The 25,480-nt window shown below is 32.9% G+C and overlaps 1 protein-coding gene across 1 annotated transcript in view; it reads right to left on the minus strand.

Moving 5' to 3' along the window:
• LOC149562755 (protein DETOXIFICATION 42-like) overlaps nucleotides 1–9,522 on the minus strand; it is a 112,544-nt gene extending 103,022 nt beyond the window's left edge. The window contains exon 1 of the mRNA XM_089826170.1: nucleotides 9,373–9,522. The gene's annotated coding sequence lies outside the window, so the exon portion shown is untranslated. The remainder of the gene's footprint in view (nucleotides 1–9,372) is intronic.
• Nucleotides 9,523–25,480: the final 15,958 nt, after the last annotated feature.

Here is a 25,480-nt window from a genome sequence, read left to right on the forward strand (position 1 = left end):
TCTAACAAAAGACAGAATGTAGGAAAGCGAGCACCAATCAAAATGCCAGCTGGACTAACATTTCTTCCTTTCTGCGGCCCACACAAGAACATTTGCCTCACCTGCCACACGTCACAAAGGGGCTTCCCCACATTATGTAAAGGTAGTGCATTTTGAGGATGTGGGAAAGCACCCACCGTAGATCACGAAAGATCTGACGGTGCAAAAAGTTGTGGGCCAGTGGAAATAAACTTAGGGAATATATGGGATACAATAAGGTTTTTACTCGTTTATTTTTTGTATCTCCATGGCATTAAAATAATTTAAAATATGGTTAAAGACCGTTGCGTGGGCTCAATTATTTGAATTCAAATTTTTGGCGGGGGGCAAAAATAGGTTACAATAATCTTTATTACAATTTTTTGGCTGGGCTCTTGGTCTTGTCTTTGGCACCAAACAATGAATTGTATTCATATGAGTTTTGGGCTCTTTGTAATCACTTTATTCTTGATTTGGGAATTTCTAGGACAAGATTCATTAGTGTTGATAAATATTCTCTCTTGATGTAGTATTTCTTCTTCTGCATCCTTTTTTGTATCAGGCAATGACTGGAGTGTTTCTTTTCTGGTTCTTTTCTTTGGGAGCTTTTTTGAACTAGTTATTATTAATATAAATATAATGTTTTGCCAATTTTTTTTTTCAATTTTTTTATACATATTATATTTGTACTTTAAATTTATTTTCTAATATTGATAGATATTTAAATTTTTTATGTAATTTAATATAAATGTTTTTTGTGTTGTCAATCAATAGATTTTAAATTGTTAATATAAAATTTTCTAATATAATTGTTTAACAAATTATTTATTATAAAATTTAATATTATTAAAATTTATACAAATATTTACTGACTTCTATGTATTATTTTAGCTTACTTGTTAACCATATTCTAAGTAAAATTATTTTAACCCCTTAGAATATGGAGTGCAAGTCTTAGTTAATAACTCTTTAACTACTAGCAATCACATCTTAGTGTGCAATTGGTACATTAAATAGATATTGAGGGCCAACTAAGCATATGTCCCTTTGTTAGTATCTCTCTCAACCCCTCTCCATAAATAGATATCTTCCTATCATTATACCTCACCATCTTTATCTCTTTTTGTATCCTCATCTCTGTGTCTCCCTTTGTATCTCCCTAGATCTATTTCTATCTTTACCTCATGATCTATCTCTACCTCTCTATTTTTTCCCTACCATCCTCTCACTCTATATTCATCTTTATCTTTATCTTCCTCTCTCCCCTCCATATCTATCTATAGACATTCCTCTCTCTCTCTCTCTCTCTCTCTCTCTCTCTCTCTCTCTCTCTCTCTCTCTCTCATAACATGACCTTTTTAGTAAATAATTTAAATAAAAATTTCATAAAATTATGTCTATATGATAATTTTTAGAATTTTATAAATTCATTATAGATATATTAATCAAATAATATTAAAAATTATATATCTTTAACTTTTTTTAATCACTAAGAGACCAAAGCCAAGAGTAATTATTATTATGTGTTTTGATTAATTATTATTATTTATTAAGTTTGATTAGACTCGAACCCAAGAGCTCTGAGATAAGAGAGGGTCTCTAAGGAGAGTTCCCAATAAGCACCTCACCAAAACAAACCTTTTTACTAGTAGTATTAAGGACAACAAAAAATTCTCATGAATTGCCCACAAACATAGGTGAGGTAGAGGGATATAGTCAAGATTGATATATAGCAAAAATCATCCTACCTTGTACACAATATAATCCAACACCAACATGCATGGTGGAACCCAACAAAGAACTAGGGGTTGCTAATAAAGATGTCCCATCAGTATTTAAAAAACCCACACATTTTAAAGATAATTGACTGGGACATGATAGAGTTGTTAGAGTCATTATGTGAGAAATTTAAAAATTATATTAAGTCATGAAGACATGATGTTTAGTTGGGGAGGAGGCATCCTTAAGTCACCTTGAGTTGACTTAGTATTTTCTCCCAATATCTTTTATTATTATATGTTCAAGAGTTTCTCTTGAGTATAGTTCAATGTTGTCTCTTCCTTTAATAGACTATTAGAGATATATATGTGTTTGTTTGCTACTTTGGCTTCTCCTACAATACTTGTCAAGAGAATGTTTATTGTCTCCTGTAGATACTTGATTCATCCTTTGATTTTCTCCATATAGATGTGTATTTGTAGGAGTTGGCTTTTGATAATATCTATTATTTCTCTAATTTACATGCCCGTGACTTGTAGAGGATTGTAAGTTTGTGCTAATTGTGTGATCTAATCCTCTAGCTTTATCATGTGATCCCTTATAATATTGGTTGGGTTGGGCCAAAGTAAACAAAATTTGTAAATGTCAAGCCTTTCTCTAAGATGTTTTCACTTGGGCTCTTTCTTTTTTCCTTTTAATTTTGGGTGAGCAATAGAACACTTTATATACTTGTCTATTATTTTCTTTAAGACTTCCTCTTGAGATTTTTTTACTAATGTTGTCCTTAGCAGAGGTCACGTCTCCTTGTAGATTTTCTTCCAAATGTTTGAGTTGTTGCATAAAAAAAGGTATAACAACATATTTTTAAGTGGCCACTCTTAAACATCACACACTAAGAACGAAATTAAGCTTGAAAAAATAAGTCAACTTTGACTATTTAACACTTTTAGCTTTGGAATCAAGGATTAGTGTGTAATTTTTAAGTCATCGTATGTTAAGTGAGGAATGAAATTATTCATTGTGTGGATACCACTCCTCTAGCTTCTCTATATCATTGTTATGTTTGATAAGTTGTGTGCTCATAAGAGACCATCTTATTGTATGTTCTATAGAGTAGGGATACCGAAAACATTTACACTAGATCCTATGATTGACAATTGTAATAGTTTCATAGAATGTATTACTCGTAATTTTTGTTACATATGCTCATGCTATGTTGAGCTCAATAAAAAAATGCAAATACAATGAACATCACTTTGTAAACCCATATTTATATATTATTCATTATAAGACCTACATAAAAAACCTTGCAGATCAAGCCTACAATGCTAGTAAAGAACATAGAGATCATAGAAGACCCATAAGACTAGTAATTAGAAGGGGTTGGATTAATTACAAGTTAATAATGAATTGGGCACAAGAATCATAGTTTTCCAGAGGCAAGAGAATTTTAATGATATGATTAACACATCTTTTCATTCTTGGCTCATTGTCCATGTGAAGCAACGCCATCAACTTTTGTAGAATGACTTTCTTAACAAGCTTTGTGATCACATCTTCTTTATTTTAGTTCCTACATATGTTTAAGAAGATTCCAACACCATGATGGGTAGTGACATGGGAATGCCAAATAAAATGGTAGATGGAGTGTTTCATGAAAATGGAGTAAATATGAAGTTACCACGAATTTATAACATTGAGTATCCATAAGCGTGATTGTAGCACCACAAACACAATCTCAACCCTTTCATTAATTATTAATCATAAAAATATCAATGTTTTATATAAGATCTAAATAGAATAAAAGATGCCCATAACAAATTGATTTGAAAATAATTTCCTGAACAGGGATTTTTTTAGTGGCGATTATTCGCCAATTGGCGAATATGTCCCGATCGGGCTATAGAAATTAGCGAAAAGAAACACTGTACACTAGTTGACTGGTTCACCCAGATTTTATAAAATACTCATATAGTGGTTGGAACGTTCGCCACTATTATTACGTAATTTCAGTTTGGTAGTCAGGTTCTTCACCCATATTTCTCTTTAATGTTTACTCTTATTCGCCATGGAATTAATTGAGTGTCTCTTTCGACGATCATCATTTGCCAAATTCCCATTTTTCTATGTGAAATTTTTATTTGTCCTAGGACCCAATTCACCATGCATCACACACAATGGGGTCCTAAATTCTTGCCCTATTCGCCCACTCGATTACTTGAAATTACACGGGGTTCGCCAAATATTAGTTCTTATCATATGTAACGGTCGGCCCATTCACCAAAATGAAAATGGTTTATTTGTAGTTGTCTATTTAAGATATATGAGTTTCATTATTGAAACATGCCGAAAGAAGGAGCCTTCTTCATAGTATTGCGATCAGTAGAGAACCAGAACGACTACGACTACGAGTCCATAGTATTTTATTGCAGCCTTAATTTGATGGAGATGTCATAGTCAAATTTAAATAGGAAGAGGAGTAGGACTAATGAAGGTGGAGATGTTCGAGAGAGGCCAACGAAATGCAAAAATATATCTTCATACATTGGCGGGGGTAGACGCAACAATGTTGGTCAAAGTAAGGAAGGTACATCATCAAAGGAGCATGTACAATCTCAACCTACATAGGAGTCCATTCAACAAATTGGGGAGCCTAATAAATTTGGTGACAGAGTACACTGTACTCTGCAGACAACTTACCTTGATACGTGTCAACATTCCGGTGACTACCTCGACAATTCTTCTTCCTTCAAGAAATGTTGGCCAAAATTAAACCTCAGCCATTGATCTTGGATCATTAGATGGTCTGAGTTCTCAAATAATACATTTAACATAATTACAGTGGTAGTGGCAAAGATTATGTTTCCATAATGTACGGTCAAACAACTACGTCTTTAAACCATCACTTGCCACTTGCCACTTGCCACTTGCCACTTGCCACTTGCCAATAATTTATGTAAGTTGGTATGTTAGGTTAGGCTACTTATTTCCCATCTTTTGAAAATAGCCATACCAACTATAACTTTCTGAAAACCATTCGCCATAACAAATAAATTAATTCAATTATTTGGAAAATAATTTCGCCATTTTTTTTTATAAAAAAGGTATCGGTTATTAAAATATTCGCCAACCAATATCCATATTTCAAAACATAATTCGCCATCAATATTAATAATTCTATTAAAAACAAAAATTATAATCGCCATTATTTTATAAAAATTGTCTAAACTATTAAAAAATTCGCCACCAAATATCCATCCATTGACGCATAATTCACCAACACTATTAAATTTTTTTTCACCCAAATGACATGTGATTCACCACAATTTTATAAATTTTGGGAAGGGGGGGTTCCTTAAAGTTATCCCTATTCCTGAAACTTGTGAACCCTCCTTACTCTCATACTCGCTCCAATTTATCTTATCCTAAAAACAACAATCAACCACTCCAAAGAATAAGTTGACATACAATAATCTTATAGTTATTGTCCTCAATGTTTTTTCTTGTTTGATTACTATGTTTTAACCATACCAAAATTCTCTTCTCCCCTTTTTGCAAAAGACAAGTACTGTAGCTCCATAAAATATCTTCTTTTTATTGTAATCATTCAACTTTGTTAAAAAAATGAAACGTTTGAAAAAAAATCTTTCATAATTTTTTGGTCAAACAACTCTCAATAAATACTTATTAATATAATAAATTGGAGAAGATATTATTTTTTTAGTAATTTTGTAATTTTTACTTTAGAAAATTATTTTAAATATATTCATTTATCATTTCAAAAATATATAATTAAAATATAAATACATAATTTAATAGAATGTCAGCAATTAAGACTACAATACCAATCCATATGTAAATATTTAAATTTCTCAATGATCTTACATAAAACATAATTAAAATTTCAACCTATTGTATCATTATTTAATACTATTCAATCTATTATATAATTAGTTAAGTTTGATGTCTTTGTGAACATTTTTTCCCTAACTTTAAAATCATTAAAAGAAAAACTTATTTTTAAGTAATCCATCTACCTTATGAATACAATATCCATTTTTATTTATATATTTAGTTTTCTATAAAGTAAAGTGAGATATGTATGCACTTTACTTTGCTCGTGCTAGTACATCTAGACTTCCCAATAAACTAGGTTATCCAATAACGTAGCAATCAATTTTTTTTAATATATATATTTAGTTTTATATAAAGTAAGGTGAGATATGTATACACTTTACTTTTCTTGTTCTAGTACATCTAGACTTTTCAAATAAACTAGGTTATCCAATAACTTAACAATCAATAATACTTATGAAGCCTTTTTTATAGGCCTATCTAAACCATCTCTAAATATTGTCATCTCCTTTTTAAACGAATTCATTCAAAATCATTAAATTCAAATTACACAAACTTACTTTTGCCACTTGAATACATTAGTTAATATATACCTAAACTTGTATTGGTCCAAAGTATTCTTAACTTATAATCATTATAATGTAACTTTTTTTGACCATGTACAGAGTCTTAGTGATGTAATGGGTAACAGTGAAATATGACAACAATTATGTAGGCATGAGAGATATATTAGTTATTGACAACTCTCATATACCAATCTTGCTTTAATTTTTGATAGTTCTCTCTTGAAACAATCTTTATGATTTTGACAAAGATACCTATAGTGTGGCCATGACTGATGTGATTTAAAAAATATATTTCTACCCTTTAAAAGTGATAATTTTGATGTGATTTAAAAAATATATAATTATGCTTTTAGATGTTTTTTTAAATACCTTGAAAACGAAGGGCAATGGATTCTACTCATTTGTTGACAATATATTTTCTCATATATCAATCTTGCTTTAATTTTTGGCACTTCTCTTTCCAAACAATCTTTATGATTTTGACAAAGATACCTATAGTGTGGCCACAACTGATGTGATTTAAAAATAATAATAAATTCTACCCTTTAAAAGTGATAAATTTGATGTGATTTAAAAATATATATAATTCTACTTTTAGAATTTTTTTAAAATACCTTGAAAATGAAGAGCAAGAGGTTCTACTCATTTGTTGACAACACATTTTTATTATATGCATATATTTGATTTTAGGTTTTTTAAATACTTTAAAAATTCAAATTATTTAAGTAATTCTGATTATTTTAGTTTAAATTTAAATATTAACATGATTTTAGATTGATTTAGTATATTATTAGTAGTCGCCAATTCATATATTTAAATGTTTAAATTGTGTGTCTAAACTTGTTTAATTCAATACATCATTTTTAGATTATTTACGCATATATTTAATCATCTAGAATCATTTAAACCATAAGTCTCTTTCATGCATTGAAATGCAACAAATAACTAAAGTCTTTTGAGATAACTATGTCTTTGCATTATCATGACACAAATTTCTTGCATTAGGAATATCAAATCCCTAATTCTTAAACTTGGTATAATATTCTAGTCATTAATACACTTTATTACATCATTGTTATGTTCAAATGTTTACTAAATGCATTGCTTATGTGTTTACAACACTTCCGAAATAGCATATAATGGGACTTGATTACAATTGAGGGAGTCTCAAGGACTTTGAATTGTCATAACAAGTTCTAATGACACCTTTCAACATCAACATGTTTATATTTGTAGGTACAAGAACATCAAGATAAGTTCTATATATAAGCATAACAAATTTAATTTGTCTAATGTTTGGACCACCAAGAAAGTCAAAGTTGTCATCTTTTAATTTAAGATTTGTCTTATAATTCATAGTTTGATTTGAACCTTCATATGATTCCAAATTTGTCTCATAACATATTCATCCTAAATCTATCTCATATTCTAAATACTATATCTCCATCCAGCTCAAATTACTCTCCTTTCTAGATTCTACGTATACATGCATTCCAATATCAAATTTAAGAGTGTAGCTAAATTCAACTCATTTACCTAAGTTCATCATAATTGAAATGATAGATATTTTGTAAAGATCGAAAAAATATCTTCTTTATTTTTATCCCATCCTCTTACTAATATCCATTAGAATTTTTAGTTTTTCTAATTTTCTTATAATGACTATTTACACATACATGTTCATCCTTATTTGAACAAAATTTCTAACTATTATAATAAAATATCTATTTTCATTAGCCATACTATATTGGCAAGTACAAGTAATAAGCATTTTTAAATATATTTTTTAGTACAAATAGAATAAGTATATACGATATCTCTCTATACAATTATACTTAAAGATATATGATAAACTAGAGCACCAATAGTTGGACAATGATCAATCAACAACTAGTGGTACAATTAAGCCTTGGTTTATACCTATATGGATGAATTATTTATTAATTTTTTCTAATATATAATCAACACCATAGAAAATGCCTAATTTTAGGTTATATTATCTCTTATGTTTCAAACTACTTTAATCCTCAAATAAAAAGTGAGCACACATCTTTATCATAAATATGTGTGTTATTAATCTCACACATTTTATGTAGAGGTCATACACTTGAGGAAAAATCTTTATAGATGGGTGTTATTGGGTCATTATAAGTAAATGACACATTTGTATATTGTATTTGCAATATTTAGCCAATAAATAATAGCATTAAAAAGAAACACGTGTCATTTTTATTTTTTCCATATTAGACCTATGTTAATATTTTCTACACAACTCAAAAATATAAGCAATCCATCATAAATAATAATAAAAATAGTTATCAATAGGAAGATTTTCATGTAGTAAGTGATTAGTTTATTATTGTTTTAGAATGCACAAATATTATCATGTTAAAATAATTAATAACATAAGAAAACACGTTTTGTGAGATATAAAAAGGTTTTGTGATGGGATTCTTTAAATCTTATAGTTGTGGTGTTTTGTCATCTTTTGAAAGTTGACGATCTCATATATGTATACATTAATATTCTACATTTTATTTTGTGTGAATGTAACTATATCATAGTTATAAATCTTGATAATCTAACCCATCTTGACTACCTAAAAATAGGAGTATAATTGCTCTTCTCATGAAAACTTGTTCTAGTATCACATAAACTATCAACTTGAAATGTAAGATATGTTAGTGCAAAAAGTGCAAGTTATCTAACCAATTTGTTTTAACATACTTAGTTGAGTCTTGTTCATACTAGGGTTAAACTTTTAGTTAAAGGGTTGAGATAGTCACTCCTCATATTGGGAAGTTGAAGAGATTTTTGTCTCAGCTCATATAGAGTGAGTGTCTCAAACACTTGTGCATAAAATTCTATACTTATATTTTACTTTTCTATTAAAAAAAAAGAGCCAAACATTTATTCATTATGAGGTGAATGTTTTCAAATTATTTGATACAAAGTAGACAAATCATGACTATAGTAAAAATTTTAACATTGAAAAGAAATTGTAAGTTGTACTCCTTATGATCATTTTAAATTTTTCGTATTAAAAAGAAATTACAAACCACATTTTTCTTTGTCTTATAAACGTTATATCAAATTCCCATTGTTTTATCAAAATTAAAAATCTAAATTGAACATCAGTATACAATCACACAAATAACTTAATCATTTAACCAAACAAACTATGAGGACAAATAGAAATGCATTAGGTACATACCAAATCACCCCCAAAATCTTCATGAATCCTCACTTCCTTCACCATCTGTAAACAATTACTTCTCCTCCTCCTGCACCAATTCCTCTATTAAGCATAAAAAGAGTGAAGAATGCCATCATATATAATAATAATAGCACTTATGTAGCACACACCCAATAGAAAATGAGGGCGTTTATTTACATGCTTCTACTCCATAAAAGACAACGTATCTCAAGATTGATGAGACTTTAATGTGATCAAAATCTTTCATGTATTCTCCACAAATTGACATGCCCACTTTCATTCTTCTTCTTTTTAATTCTAACAAAAGAGAAAAAGAGTATTAACATATTATTCTATGGCATAGTCACTAAAAGTTTGAATCCTCTTCCACTCACACATTTTTCTATGAAGATAAACCTTCTTCTTTTGAGCACATTAACTCAATGGTATTTAGTCAAGTTGAGCAATAGAATAGAATAATCATTGTGGGCTTAGAAAGACATTCTTATCTCTTGACATTATTCTATCATGCTCCTTTAGTGGCGGCTGATAGTGGAATTCCTTACAATACATGAACCATCAAAGTGGAGTAGTGGGTTAAGGTGGTAGGCCAATTGTTTATTGGTGGAAGGGTGACATTGCTAGCTTAAATTATCTTTGTATGGTTGTCCACTTATTTTTAATCATGAAAATGAAACTGGGATATGCATGTCATTTTCCTTTCTTTTTGAAGATTCTTGGATTGCATTCTCTTTATTCAATAAATAAAAGGAAATTTACATGCACAATACTTTTGATTAAATTGACTCATATTAAATTCTATCTATCATTTAATTTTTAGAAATGGTTTTTATTTTGAAAATTTCAAGTTATTATTTTGATTTAGAGTTATAAATTTAGAATCTATTTCTCATTTCTATATAAGTGAATAGCTTTTATTTGTTTACTAATTATAGTGAACCAACTTAGTGTTGCTTGTTATGTTGTCTATTATTTAAGAAGACTCCTTAGTCATATGCAATATACAAGTTCAAGAAATCTTATAAGTGAAATCATTATAAATCATCTTATTTACATTGTCAGCTTGCATTATGATCTTAGGCATACTACATTCTTACTTGTCTTTGATATTTGTTCATTACTATTGAATTGAATTTAGTCTAGGGGTTGACTAAAATAGATCAAATTATTTTTGAATAACTTCTCAAACAATTTCTTTCAAGTGTGTCTTACAGTAAACATGTCTACAACATATCAAGTGACATTTGGTCCAATCATGGTCATTTTTTTATGACATCAACTAAACTCAAATTTGAAGGACTAATTTGAGACTCAAGCACTACAAATTTAAGTTGTCAAAAGAACAAGAATTACAATATTGTAAATGTAATTTCTAAACTACTACTTTTTTTCAAAAAAAAAAAAAGAGAATAAAATTAAGATGGTCAAATGCTTAGCATGCATAATTATTTTTCTATTTTTTCAACGAAACTTAATGCGATGTCTGATGTGCATTCCCCAATACTTGCATTGAGTATTTTGAAAATCCCATTAATAGAAATACATTTAGCCTAAATTCTAGAAGTTGTATTCTTTTTGTAATTTTTTATAATGTTACTTTTTACTACTTTTTCAAATTGGATGAATCTTGAGAATCAGATCATCAAATGTGAGTGTTACATAGCTTGAAAAAGAAAACACATTTTTTCAATGTGAAAAGAATAGAGAGTAAAATAATATTGGATAACTTATTTCAAATTTGAAAAAGTATGTTAAAAGTTGTTTTAAACATGCATCACATATGTCTTTGATAACTATGAAAATATTAGAAAAAGAAATTAAAAATACATATGTTAACAAAGTTCAAATATTTAAAAAATTATATGGTTAGGAAACATGAAGGACATATAATGTATAAACTTGATGATAAGAAAGTTGACCAATAGTAATAGAAGATAAAATTATGTCAAAATGATACAAATGAACCTCTCAAGCCTTAGGCTTGTCATCCGAGCCTAAGTACAAGCCTTGAAACATGTACATGTTATATGAATTAAAAAAAACTTAAATATTTTATGTGAATAAATTTGTACATGTTATACTTAATAAGAATAATAAGTATGTGTTTTGTGTTTAAGATTTTGAATGCTAATTTTTAGATTTTATATGTATATTGGCAAGACACTGAGAATGGTTTTAGATAGCTAGAAGTCATAATGTAGATTCTAGATTTTAGGTGATAGATTATAATTTCTCAAACTTACTCAAATTTTATAACCAACTAACTCTTATTAGAATTTTCTTGCTATCTCTTTATGTCACACTCTTTTCCATTTCAAGCTCTAGACCTATCTACTTTTATATCGTGCTTCTTTTTCCCATCTCTACATCGCTTCTCTCTCCCCCAAGCTTTATATCTCTCATTACTATTAAAATTAATTACCTAGACCCCCTCCCCACTCTCTCTTAAGCTCCATGTCTCTACCTCTCTCCCCTCCCTCTACCTCCATCTATCTCACTCTCTCCTCTTTAGACCAAGATCTATATGTATTTTTATACCTCTCTATCTAACCCTTTACTCTCTGCTTTCTCTTTACGTCTCACTCTTAATCTCCACATACCTCCCTTCACTCCCTTCCTACCTTTATTTCCCTTCCTTCTATCTCTTCTTATACCCATAACATGTCTCCCTCATTTCCTACCTCTCTTTATTTATCTACATATATCTCCCTCCAACCGTTTCTCTTTATACCTACCCCCTCCCTCTCTTCCTCCATGCTCTATATTTTCTCTCCCTTTACACTCCTCTTCTTCTATGTATCAACCTCTTCTTCAGTTCCTCTTTAATTTAGTTTTTCCACTCTCTCTACGCACCTTTATATGTCACCCTCTAGGCCTCATTATCACATATATTGTTAACCTCTTCCCTCTCTTTCTCCTATTCTATGTCCCTCTCTATTGATATTTACCTTCCCACACTCTCTCACCTCTTTCCAAGTCTCTCCCTCCCTCCCTTTTGGGGCCTCATCTTTTTCCCTCTCTTCCTCTCTGTTGATAAGTCAAGAGTGAAGGGGAGAGAGAGAGAGATGATATATAGAGATACGTAGATAGATAGAGACAACTAAATATGTAATGAGGGAAGGAGAGGTATAGATGAATACATTATTGAAAAGTAAGGGAGAAGTATGCAGATGAATGAAGTATGTGGAAGTAAGGGAGAGGAAGTTGACTCCTGATTTAATAGTGATGGAAAATAATTCACCAACCACATTAACATTATGTTTTTACATGAAAATACAAAATTCTAGTATAATTACATGTGATTTGTATTCATGAGTAAAAAAAAAATTGGCAACATTTTTCTACCTTTTGGGGGAGGTCCTCTCTCTCTCTCTCTCTCATGATAATTTAATTATACTAATTCTTATATTCAAAAAATGTTGAAGCTATTAGTGATTTTTTACTACCAGGAAGCTAGAAACAAAATGCATCTAAGGGTAGCTAAATCCTATGATGGATGCACTCTGATTAGAACTTGGGCCAACTATAAGGCTATACTCCTTCTACACTCCAGGCTTTGTAAAACCTAGGTGAGTAGACCTTAGATTCATCCATATGACTAGTGCAAAAATACATATCTAAATCTAGATAAAGAAGATTAACCCTTGAATCTTCTTCAAACATGCAATGACAATGGTATGCAATAGCTAATAACATGACCTATGCATTCACAAACTAAGTGGGGGTTATCCTTTCAACTCTTCAACATAAAAGGGAAAATGATTTTGATATTTGATTGAATTCAACAAGAACGCAAATATGAAATAAAAAATATGCATTCTCCAACTGAGATCAATATCTAATCCGTTGGGTATCACACAAACTACAGTATGCATCCAGATATTTGTGATCTATCTACTAACTTTTTAAATAAAAAATCATTCTTCACAATGAATCTCATGCTTATTAGAATCCTTCCATGAAATCTCCAACCTTGTCAAGATACATCAAGCATTTACTTGATTCTTTGAAACAATAGCAAAATATTCTAAGACATACAACCCTAAACAAGTTACAAATGAGATCTATGTTCTCTATCCATATATCACAAAAGATTGCAAACATCAGAGACAAGATACAAGAATCAGAATGAAACTATGTCTATTTGTTATTTTGTATTCATTTCGTTGAGACAAATACATTCAAGATCATGAAATAACCGATAAAACATACAAAATAGATCAAAGCTATCATTGTAACTTCATTATTATTATTCAAATAGAGAGAAAATGTTGAAGAAAAGGTGGAATCATAGCTAGAGCCTTGCTCCATTGATTGGAACCCACCCTACAAAATGGAAAAATAAAACAATATGTAGAAGAATGAAGTTAGGTTGGATCTGATATGATTATGCCACTTTTCATATTCATTCTTCATCTTCCTTGAACGCAAAGCTTCTCTCCTCTTTCCTCAACTAAAAACCAAATCTGATCTTCATCATTGTTGCAACAAATTGGAAAATATCTCATCAAAATGATAAAAAATCCTCTTGGAGAAAAGATAAGATTTGTTACTAAAACCAGTACTAAAAGTTCCACCAAATGAAAGAGATGACAAAATAACATAATTGGAAGAAACTTCACCAAGTTTGGCCCCTACCCAGATCACAAATTTCCAAGAAAAGATCTCTAACTGTCATGATGGAGCAACAAACAACCACGAAGGAAAGACAGTTGAAAAAGACCTACTTAGATAAAACATTGAATAACTTTTTATCATGGACACATTCACGTGTTTGGACTACAAAATTGGAAAGTTCGCTTTGAGAGCTCTCCAACAATATATGATACTCATAGTTTTGGTGAAGGATAAGGTCAAAAAGCCTATTTTGAAAACCAGGCTTTGTATAAATCTAAATGTGTAGACCTTTTCTTCAAAAATTTGATTTGATTATAAAGTACGAATTTTATAATAAAATGTCATGGTTAAAAAAACTGTGCAAGGCCCCTTAATTTTAAAATTCATTTAAAAAAATCTCCTTGAATGTGCCCTCAAACTTAGGACTTTAATCCTCAAATTGTTTTTTTTTTGAAGAATTTCCTCCAATCTTGGCACATGGTCAAACTATTTGACTGCTTCATGGCAACACCTGATTGGTCCACTTAATCTTTGTTAGTGCCTTGTCACTGCCCAATTATCATCTCTGAGTAGCCCGCCACATCATCACCATGTGGCATCTTTTGAATCTCTCTCAGATCCCTGTAGCCCACCACGACATCACCATTTGGCATCGTCTGATTCTCTCTCAGATCCTTGTCATCTCACCACATCATCTGACTCCATTAAGCACCCCCCCACATGTCACAATCTCGCTTCACCATGATGATGTCACCATATGCTTGTGGGATCACAAGATTTTGCCATGTGTCATTCATTGATGTCACCGTCTCTGTCTCTAGATGCCACATGTTGCTCCGTGATTCATCGACATTGCCACCTTGCTTATCATCTAGGCACCACATCACCAACCTATTCGCTAGACACTCGACCTATCGTGACATTTGTTGTCATCTCACTTCATCACTGTACTATGACACACATTTCACAATGAAATGAGATGTTGACCCCTGTATGCTTCAATCCGATCACTCCATCAGGTCCTGCCACTATATGTGTTGTCATTTTGCAACTTCTCATCTCTGACGACGACGTCTATCTGGCAAAAAATATGCACCATATGTGACAGTTTCTCAAATTTATTAATTAATTTAAAAATCACATAGCAGTAGTTCTATGATTTATAAATTAATTAATTAATTTCAGAAACTGTCACATTTGGTGCATATTTTCTGTTGTTTAGCCACGGGCATCTCTAACGACCTTCTATTGTGATGAAGCGAATGCTTGCCACCTATCTTGGTCACCCAACTTGTCACGATCTTGCTTCATCATGATGATGTCACCATATGCTTGCCGGATCACAAGATTTTGTCATGTGTCATTCATAGATGTCACTATCTCTGTCTCTGGGTGCCACATGTTGCTCTGCGATTCATTGGCATTGCCACCTTGCCTATCACATGGTCGCCCAACTTGTCCTACGTTGGGGATTGTACCATGTGTCATTTTGTATTAGCTGGGGTTGGTTGCCACATCATTTTTTCACCACTGAATTGTCCGTACAATGGGTCAAGATACATAATCAGTCAATGACAAGTCAAACTTCCACTCTATTACCCCTGCGGGCCCTATTCTGCAATCGGTCATCTTTATGTCATAAAGAAAATGCTTTTTGACATTTGACATATTAAAATACTGTGGCAACCCACAGAGCTACGAATGTGAGATAAATGCAATATCATTTTCCTTACTACCTGCTCACGACCCACTCTTCTAGTCCCTCTATGTATTTCATTACACATTCTCTAAAGAAATGGTGCCCTTCAACATGAGCCAACAGGAAGTTCTACTATCACAACTGTGACACTTTCAATTCATCTTAAATTGTTTCTCTCTGTGCACCTGCAAACTGACAACTGAGTTCATTCAACACTCATATATGATCAATCCGCTTCCCTACACACAACATTTTTTCAACTCGTATTGGACCAAGCGTGCATATTTGAAGTCAACACATCATCTCCAACAAACTCTTTAAATTTGGTAAAGCTATGCTGAGAATAATGTATGATCCATTTATTTTTTGCGCTTTTGCTTGACATTTAAATCTGCCCCAAATATAAGTTCTCATCTGTTTAGCATCGACATATAACTAAGTGAAGTTCTTTATAGTCATGGATCACATGTTTTATGTTGCTCTCTCAAATTTGTAATTTACCCCTTTTTGACATATAAGACCTCACATTCTTAAAATAAATTACAATCCTTGCCTTGAAAGCACAACCATTTGGTCTTTACAATTTAGAGTGGTTGTAGTACAAAGGCAATGCCTTCTCAAGTTTATGTCAACCCGAAAATGAGATTACACACCTTCCTCTTGCAAGTGTCATGTCTCTTCATTTATCATCCTTTCTGCTTTATATAAGCCACCATTATTAATATCACCTTTAATTCATAATACTTCAATGAACAACATGATTAATACACTTAAAGACACCCTCAAATTCCATGGCATCTTGCCAATATGATGCAATCAATCGGCCCCCAAAATGGGTCCGGCTAAAAAAAATTCAAACTTAAAAACCTGAGCCCTCAAATTGATCCATCATGTTCACTTCACTGTTTGCAAACAAGTTTAATCACCGATTAAACTTTAAGCATTCATTTTTACCCCTTTTTGAGAATTGCTTTAAATAACTGACTAAATCAAGCAACCGGGCCTTGAAATCTTGCATTAATGCTCTTTGGTCCACATATCTTCATCTTGAAAAATCTTATCTAATGACAACATCGGGGTCAAAAGATATCGATCGTCAAAGTTTCCCTTCTTAATTTATCCTACAAATGACACGTTAGAATACAACAAAAGGTAATTGGATTTAGCTTCCAGAACAGGTAAATGATCACTTAAGGAAGTGAAATTTGGGGCATTTACTCACTTTCACATGGAGAGCATGGGTTTGTGATTTGAACTTATGACGATAAACTGGGTTTGATTGGCAAGTGTGCAAAGTTGACCTCTGGGAATTACATAACTTGATACATTGATAAAATAGAGATTTTTGAAAACGGAATGGACTTAGGAAAGTGTGCAAATGGATTGGTCAAAACTTGTGGATTGGCACTCATGGAGTATTTTTAGTATAGAATCCAGGGGTGAAATTGGTTTGGCTACATCTATCATCATTTCAAAATTATGACATCCCAAACATGCCTCCTAATCAATCTGCACATTTGACTACCATCAAAACTTAAGAAATCACATTTTGAATCGCATTTGAAAAGTAGTCATACAGATTCATCAAAGGCTCAAATCTAAAACATAATATCTCCATAGTCCCTAGAATACAATACGAAAATAATCTCTTCATTAGGTTAGATTGGGTCAAAGTTGTGATTGGTCAAAAAGGGCTACTTAAAAACCGTTATAATATAAGGCAACTGGGTAGTTTTAAGTTTTTGCAAATGGAATCAACTTGGGAAACTCATCAAACGGATTCATCAGACCCTAAAATTGTAGACATAGGGTGTCATTTATAACTATAATGCAATGTTATGACCATTTTTTCAAATTACTTAACGGTTCATGAAATATTCCTTGTTAAACAAGGCTTCCCAAATTTTTGAACAATGTGCATCATCATGACAACAATAAACAACCAACTTTGAAGAATTCAAAATCCTATCAAAACATATCAAAATGACTCAAAATCTGGAACATACATTCTCTCATATGCATACTAAGCACTCCCAAAGTGATGAGTCATGAAGATTTACCAAGTACAAGATATTTAAATGCAAACTAGCCTCTTGAACATTGTTTGATACTTGGGCAATTTTGCACATTTTGACAAGTGCTTAAAGCAACACCTCACCACATGATTTGAAACTTCAAACTAACAACTTGAGGTGCATTGATATACTAAATGAAAAGAAATAAACACTTGAAACATGTCCTATGGCTCAAAAGGGTGACCTGACACATAACCATGAAAAGCACTAATAGGAGCTTATTTTAGCAAAAAAATTAGAATGACACTCAAAATGTGCTTGCAGTTTTGAGTCCCAACAAATAGCATAATTTTATCACATAGAATATCATCCCTTAATACATGTTACATCATTTTATTTATAGGGAACCCTCTCCATCATGTGATTTTCAGAGCTAGGGTTTTTCCTATGCAAAAATATGCCTAAACTATTAAAATAAAGTTATTTATGTACAAATTGACTTCTAACATGGTGTTAAGTAGGCTTGTAATTTCATTTTATATTATTTAATGGTGCATGGACCTTTACATGACTCAAAATTGTAAATAGAAGAATAAGATAGGAGGGGAGACATCTCTAACAAGAGACTAGAGCTTTAGAGCTTTCTAGAACTATGATCTGAGAAACCTTCTCCATGTCTCCCCACTAGTTAATTGTTGACCAATTCAAAAAACACAAAATTAGAGCATGAGAATTCTAATTTGGTAGTTAACTAGCATTGTAGCTAAAAATTGCTAAGAATCATCGCACTTGTGGAGTTGCAGACATTCGGATGTGTGGAGTTGTAGAGGTGAAAATGGGTACACTTAAAAAATTCCAACACTTTAAAACTTTGAAGGTGTGCACGTGCAAAGGTGTGCACATGCAAAGGTACCTAGACCAAAACTAGAAAAACTTTCCCCAAGTCAAAATCTTCAATTTCCAGTGTCTGGGTTTTCTTGTTGTCCTACCAAAACAATGTTTGGATTTGTTGCCTTAAATTTCTCTATCACAATGATGAATTCTAGAGGATCCAAAAAATCTAATGCTTCATATTTATCCCTTATGCCTTTATGAAAATCCAAACCAAGTGTCTCCTCAGCTTTGAAAATTCTCCTTATATCATTTTTGGAGGATACTTATTCAAAAGAAGCCCAATATTATTTTACTATTGCCTCTGCATAGCATCAGTTTGACTTGGAGTCATCATAAAAAATCACCAAGCTTGCCTTGCTATAGTACTTAACAACTTCCAATATCTTAGCATGGGATTTCTCCTTTATATCTTGGATGTCCTCAAACATGAAAAGCAAGATCTTGTTTCCTTCTTGTATCTTCTTGATTTAGTTGTCAAATTTGTCCAATTCTTCACCTGTGAAAATGGTAATAAAATAGCTGTGCCTTTTCCTTCTTATTTTCTAAAGTGCCACTAGATCATTTGACCATGTCAAGACTTCATCAAACAATCCAAAATCTTGGTTTATTACATCCCCTAACTTTCTCATATTATCATGTATGCCCTGTAACAAATGCATATAAGATTCAATAATATCTACCCCCTTAGCCTAAAAAATATGCCTCTGTCTATAACAACCATCCAAAAATGAATCTCTCTATGGTTGGGCTAGAGCTTATTTCTCGAGGTTATCCTTTAGAGTGATCTCAAAGTTAGTAGGGTCAATGGGACATGCTACCTCTTTGATGAACTCCCATAATGCTTCATTTTGTTTCATCAAAATTTGGATTTTCCCCTCACCCTTGTCTAATTGATAAAATACTTGTCATAGATTCAAGGTGGTCAATACTTTCCCACCATCCTTAGTACTCTTTTCCAGTACGATATCTTGCATGTGATAATATTTAGGAGTTTTGATTGAAGCATCTATTTTTGATGGAGGGATAGCAATCTATGTGACTAAATGCCTTTCTTGTCCCTTGTCACAAAGGCTAAGTGGTGAGACCCCTCCTAAGGTAGAGTTGGTGCTTGGAGATCTTGACTATTGGTCGATGCTCCTTCAACCCTATTAGTGATATAAGTCCTCTTTCTAGATTAGACTTCTCAAGAAAACCACTTTGAAGTTGTACCCTATCAAGATCCTAGTTATTGAGGTGACAAGGTGGTCACAAAGGTTAGTATTTTCCCTCTCTCTATGCTCCTCTCTGGAATCTTCTCCACCCTCTATTATTCTTCCACTCATGTGGTGTCTATTTTCTTTGGAGGATATGGAGGTGGTACCATCACTAAAGGAGGTTTCCCATGTTGCACTTCATGCTCTACTTTCTTTATATTCACATCTCCCTTATCTTACCCTTAATTTTGATATTCAAAAATTGGTGGAGGTATCATTTCCATATCCTACTTTGGAGGCAGTAACTCAGGCCTTCCAAGAGGTTGAGGGGGAATGACCATCTATTATTCTTGGGATGAAGCAATATTATTCAAGTCATCACCTTTTGGCTCCTCGTGTGACATGTCCCTTATTTAGTGTTCCTCTAAATATGTCCCTATGGGCATAAAATCAAAAATTTCAATATCAAACATATTGGAATCATCCCTGGTTGTGTCCTTTGTCCATCCCTCTTTCTCCTAATTCATAGATTATTTATCTAGATTGGTTGTTCCTAATTAGTAAGAGGAGTCTGGGTTTGGCTTCTTATCTTTTCATCTTTTGTTGCCTTTACATATCAAGTTCTTCTATTCAGATGAATGTAGTCAACTGGATCCTCTTCCTCTTCCTTTGGGACTTCTAGGATAGTTTTGGGGATAGAGGGTGAGGCATTGGTATTTCTATTCTTCTTCTTCAACCTTCCCCCTTTTTTTAGGTTATCACTTTCATCATTTATTTTCTCTTGGGAACTATTTGTTCTGGGGTGGCCTCTTCTTGTGCTTGAGGATTTGGTGATTGCTCTTCCTCCTCCATAGTTATAGCTTTCCTTTTCTTTCTCTTAATCTTCACTTTCCTCTAGAAATAGGCCACATCTTCATCTTGTCAGTACACAATGTCAAGCCTCTGAGGATAAGTTGTCATCCAAGTTGGAGTCGTAACCTTAACTCCTTTTCCTTTCTCGTGTTGTGTTGGCATCTTCAGAGATGGTACCCTTGGCAAGGAATCCAGTGCGAAATTTTTATAAAACCAATCCTTTGTCAACTTTATTATATGTTGGGCACGGTATTGAAGATCATCATTCTCATCTCTATTAACCATGGCATTCAACACAAGCCTATGAAATATCTTATCTTTGTTTTATAGTGGGTCTAGGATGTTAGGAGTACCTTTATTCTAGAAATTTTTGGATATGTGCAATCCAAAAAATTTATATGCGAGGGCTAGATCCATTTTGTAATAGTCCCTTATGTGGACCTTGTAAGGAAACTTAGGTGCGGAAACAACTTCCTACACTAATCTCTTAAGGAAAGTATTGTGCAAATTCCTATTAAATCCTTACAATTTTAGATTTAATATTATGTAAACAATAATATAGAAATTAGATAATAGAAAATAGTTAGATAAATAATAACAAATAAACACAAAGATATGTCGATTGGAAAAAACCTTTCGGTAAAACAACCCCACCCCTCCAAAACCTACACAATGTATTATCTTCAACTCAAAGATTACAACACACTTATAGTGCAAGCTCTTTTAGGACATGGAAGACTTATCCAATAGGAACCAACAATGCACTACTCACTTTCCACATTACACTATCTTATCTACAGCTGTAAAGGTGCTTATATAATGTGCTTTCCATTCTTTTCCAAAGATAGCTCTTACACATCATAGGAATCCATCATAGGAATCTGTCATAACAATTCGTCATAATCATTTCAAGTCATGATTTCCTTACACACAATTCAAGATGCCGACACATGCAAGTGGAGTGACACATCAACATGCCAACTAGACATTTACACTCAAACTTAATTACATTATTTGCAAAAAATACATTTACAAAAAAAAGAAAAAAAGAATAGGAATTATCCAAGGTTGAGACACCTTATTCCTAACATTCTCCCACTTGTCAAACACCTTGTAAGAGCAACAAGAACATAACATGAACTAATCGCTATAGGCTGAAAGGCCCATAGACTCCAAACACCATATGAAATTCTCTGTGCCTACTAGTTTCATCAATGCATCTACAACATTCTTTATAGTATCTACCTTCTCCAAATTTACCTTTCCATCTTCCACCATATCTCTCACAAAGTGAAACTGCACATCAATGTGCTTCGTTCTGGCATGGAAAGTTGGTTTCTTTGCAAGGAAAATAGCACTTTGACTATCGCAACAAATAGTAATCTATCTTGCATCAATGTGAATATTAGAACACATTCTCCTAAACCAAATGGATTCCTTACAAACATGAGTAGCAACAATGTACTCATCTTTTGTAGTGCACAAAGCAACCACAAGTTATCACTTACTCATCCAATTGATGGCACCACCAAACATAGTGAACACATAAGCACTGGTGGATCTCCTACTGTCAATATCACCTGCCCAATTTGAATCCAAAAACCCACAAATACAAACTGAATGCGAAGCTCGAGAAGAGTTACCATGATAACAAATGGAGTAATCTGATGTACCCATCAAATATCTAAATACTCGCTTAATTGCATCCCAATGTACCCATCTAGGATTAGCCATAAATAGGCTCAAAACTCCCACTACTTGGGAAATGTCTAGTCTAGTACAGACCATAACATACATAAGAATGCCAACTACACTAGCACAAGGTACTCTACTCATGTCCTCCACCTCACTAGGAGATTTTGGACAATCATCTACAGATAACTTTGTTCCCATAGAAACAAGAATACACAATGGTCTACAATCTACCATGTTGAACCTTTCCAACACAGACTTCATATACTTACTCTGACTCAACCAAAGTTTTTTGTTAGACCTATCTCTACTAATTTCCATACCCAAGATGTACCTTACTGCCCCAAGATATTTCATCTCAAATTGTGCTGACAACTGAGATTTAAAATTAGAAATCATACCCTTACCCTTCCCAAACAACAACATATCATCAACATATAATGTAACAATAAGAAGACGATCATTTTAAACTTTGAAATAAACATAATGATCTAATTTTGATTTTACAAATCCAATTGACAACACAAAGGCATCAAACTTAAGGTACCACATCCTAGGAGATTGTTTTAAACCATACAGAGACTTCTTTAATCTACAAACCAAAGATTCTTTACCTTTAACAATGTAGTGCTCAGGCTATGACATATAAATCTCTTCCTCTAAATCACCATGAAGGAAAGTTATCTTCACATCCATTTTTTCTATCTCTAAATCATATGATGCAACAAGAGATAACATAAATCTAATGGATGTCAACTTTGCAATAGGATACAATATTTTACTATAATCTATTCCCTCTACCTGTGAGTACTCCTTCGCAACCAATCTAGCTTTGTACCTTTCAACACTGCCATCTGCACATAATTTCTTCTTGAACACCTATTTGCTACCAACAAGTTTTTGTCCTTTAGGGAAAGGTACAAGGTCCCAAGTTTCTTTTAATCCAATGAATCCATCTCATCATCCATGGCCTCAATCGAGGAACCTACGTCTTCCATATCCAAAGCCTCTTTCATAGATCTAGGCTCATCAGTGTTAGTAATCAAAGCAAAGGCACAAATGGAATCTAACATAGAATAGCCAAACCTTTCTAGTTGCTTTCTTACTCTCATGGATCTCCTAAAGGGCTGAGGTTGAGGTTGTTCTTCCTCTTCTTCTAAACTAGCAGAGCTACTAGAGCTCTCCTCATCATTAGACCCAACATGCTCTTTCTGTTCAATCTTCTTAGGGGTAGGAGGGAACTAGACAATATCTTATTTCTTATCTTTTTCATCTAGTTGTAGCACAACAAGAGAAGATGTTAGCTCTCTAAATATAACATTTTTGCTATACAACACCTTACTAGTCATAGAATCCCAAAGCTTGAATCCTTTCACACCACTGTATCCGATGAAAATACATTTGAAAACTTTGTTTTCCAACTTAGATCTTTTCTCCTTTGGAAAGTATGCATAAGCTTCACAACCAAAAACACGAAGATGTCTAATTGAAGGTTTCTTACCAGACCACACCTCCATGGGTGTCTTGCCAACAAGGGCTGATGTAGGAGACCTATTAACCAGATAGCAAGTAGTGGCCACAACTTTAGCCCAAAACCTTTGTTCAAGAACAACTCCACTAAGCATACTCGTAGCCTTCTCCATCAATGTACTATTCATTCTTTCTACAACTCTGTTTTGTTGTGGGGTATAAGGAGTTTCCTTATGCCTCTTAATACCTTGTTCTTTACATAACTATTCAAACTCTACTGAGCAAAAATCACCACCATTGTTAGTTCTCATACACTCAATCTTCTTACTAGTCTGATTCTCTACAAGGGCTTTAAATTCCTTGAACTGACTAAAGAATTGTGTCTTACTTTTTAGGAAATAAATCCATGTCCTTCTACTATAATCATTTATAAAAGATACAAAAAATACAGACTTGGAGATTGAAGGAACTTTTACAGGACCAAATGCATTAGAATGAATAAGATCCAAAACATCAGAAGATTTGTGAGAAGTAGAGTAAAATTGAACACAATTTTGTTTACCATAGACATAGTGTTTGCAGAAGTCAAATTTGAGATTAAAATTATTTAACCCCTCAATCATGTTCTTGTTCTTCAGGGTTCTAAGACCCTTCTCTCCAATGTGGCCAAATCTCATATGCCACAACATTGTCTTTTCTATAGGAAGCTTTCCTTCCAATGTGTTTGCACCCTTAGGTACACATGCTGCACTGCCATTAGAACCAATAATCAAAATCTTCTTTATTGCTCGTTCAGATGGTGGGGATGAAGTGATAGCTACTCTCTTCTTTGAATCAGAAGAACTATTGCACTGAGAAATGCATGCATCAAGCTGAAACAGAGTACCTCTCCTAGTACCCTTAGAAAGCACCATAGCTCCTCTCATCATCTTACATCCATCTTTAGAAAAACTAACTTGCACACCTACATCATTCAACATACTTACAGATAATAGGTTTCCTACCAAACTCGGGATGTGCATTACCTCGTTGATCCCATTTACTCATCCATTAGGGAATCTGATAGTGAACCATCCTCATCCAACTATCTTTAGGTGAGAATCATCACCCAAGTACACCTTTCCACCATCAAAAACTTCATACTTTGAGAACCATCTTTGATGAGAGGTCATGTGGAAAGAAGCACCCACATCTATCAACCACACATCATCAGATGCATGTGCTTCCAAGGCTGCAATTAAAGCATCGCCATCTTCTTGAGATGTTTCTAAACTTGAATCTAAGGCTTTCTTCTTCTTCTTTGGCTCTTTACAATCTTTATGGAAGTGCCTAGTCCTAGCATAGTTCCAACATTTTGCCTTGGACTTTTTAAGAGTCTTTGATTTTCCATGGGATTTGGATCTACCCTTCCTAGACTTCTTGTCATTTTGCTTCGCTCTGTTGTTGGATCTACCATGAACAACAAGAGCTTCCTTAGCCAAATCTAAGGACTTTCTCCTTGTCTCCTCAGATAATAGTGAAGACACCACATCATCCATTCTGAAAGTGAATAAAGTACTTCCAAGAGCCATGACAAGATGGTCTCATGAATCTAAGAAGGAACATAATAGGGTCATACATTGACCCTCCTCCTTTATCTTGACACTAGATGATGTCAACTGTGCAATCAGTAA

Source organism: Cupressus sempervirens, chromosome 4 (assembly GCF_028749045.1).
Source record: "Cupressus sempervirens isolate cs-2001-9-10 chromosome 4, ASM2874904v1, whole genome shotgun sequence".
In the NCBI taxonomy this organism is placed as follows: Eukaryota; Viridiplantae; Streptophyta; class Pinopsida; order Cupressales; family Cupressaceae; genus Cupressus; species Cupressus sempervirens.